The sequence below is a fragment of the Sinocyclocheilus anshuiensis genome, unplaced genomic scaffold, assembly GCF_001515605.1.
Source record: "Sinocyclocheilus anshuiensis isolate Anshui unplaced genomic scaffold, SAMN03320099.WGS_v1.1 scaffold41, whole genome shotgun sequence".
NCBI lineage: Eukaryota > Metazoa > Chordata > Actinopteri > Cypriniformes > Cyprinidae > Sinocyclocheilus > Sinocyclocheilus anshuiensis.
The window spans coordinates 336,080-337,707 of record NW_015539849.1 but is presented as its reverse complement, the minus strand read 5'-3'; positions in this window follow the sequence as shown (position 1 = coordinate 337,707).

Genomic DNA, 1,628 nt, shown 5'->3' with positions numbered 1-1,628 from the left:
GTGGCCGATGGCCGATATAAAGCCGATATAATTGTATTTATTTTAATTAATATTTAAGAAATTTGAAATAATTTTAAAATGATAAATGTGAAAAATAAACATACTTATACTTTAGATGACAACTACTTGTTTCTGTAATCCTATTACAGTATTTTTCACAAATAAAGAAAAATTTAAAATATAAATAAGTAAAAATATAAATTTAAAATATAAATAAAAAAGGTAGTAAGCACTGTAACCAACTGGGCACTCAGTAATATGGTTTTCATGTTTTATCAAGTAAAGCCAAGGTAACAATCATTTTGGCTACAGCACACAGTGAAAATTACATGAATATGACAGTGGGCAAATGGATAAAGCACAGCATAGCTTGAAATCACGAGTTTAAAGTTTGTCGATCGCACACCTCCAGTGAAGCTGAACTTTCCTCCCGATTGCATTCAATTCACACGGACCAACCATCACGCAGAGTACACACGATCATGCAGGATGCAAATGCACACTTCACAAGATCTCACAGCTGGATTTGACCAGTCTGCAATGTTTGTGAAATTAAATGTCTATTAGACATTCAAAGATTTGTTTAAAGGGCTCATCGGATGAAAACCTGACTTTTTCTGTGTTTAAGGGCTATAATTGAGTGTCCAGTGCATCTACCAACTCAGAAAACATGAAAAAGAAGAACCCAGTAAGTTTGGTTTTGTAAGCCTTCCTCTGCAAGCATGTGAGAAAATGAGCCGATCAGATTTCTCTCCCCTTCTGACGTAGGAAGGGGTTCTTATTATAATATTACCGCCCACGGCCACTGACTGACACCGCCGTATTAGCAAAGACCCCGCCCTGAGTGAGCCGCACACAATCCGCCGTGTTTATCTTCACACTAGAGCATTTAAAAGCAGCATTCAAGTCAGAAATGTCTTCTTATTAAAGCTATAGAAGTTATTCAGTCAAGAGCAGTGAGTGATTTTCTGTTTGGGTCATATAACAGCGTAGACAGCAGTTTGTACTGCATATTACGCTGCTGTCACTTCATACACAGATCTAATATAAACATGCGATTTCTTTCCCAGCTGTTTACCTTCACAGACATAACTGACTGTTTTTGTAGCGTGTTTTTAACATAAACTTGTGTGTATTTGACAGTTGAAGCGCAATAAGACATTAAAAGAGAACTTAGTTTAGTACTCACATGCGTGACAGCCACTTTCTGTGCGCGTGCTTCGGATGTGTGCACTCAGAAAACACTATCAGAAGTTTAAACTGATATGGCTTTAAAACGCATGATTTCAGTGCGATATACACGTAGGCCTGTCGCAATAATCAATATATCGACTTAGGGCTGGGCGATATAGCTAAAAATTTATCAACGATATAATGTTTCATATGGTTCGGTATTGGCTTGTCTCCCGAGGCCACAGGAGGGCGCAATGAGCAAAATAATGCAGCGCATTAAATTGTCAACGCAAGGAAGTAACTATAAAAATGTGCATTACGTCTAAATTAACTCAATTTAACTCAAATCAAATATAATTTCGTAAATTGCATAAACAATTATGAACAAAACAGCATAATGTATTTATGCATTGCTTAATACAAAGAGCCGAATCGCCCATCACGCAGATTGCATT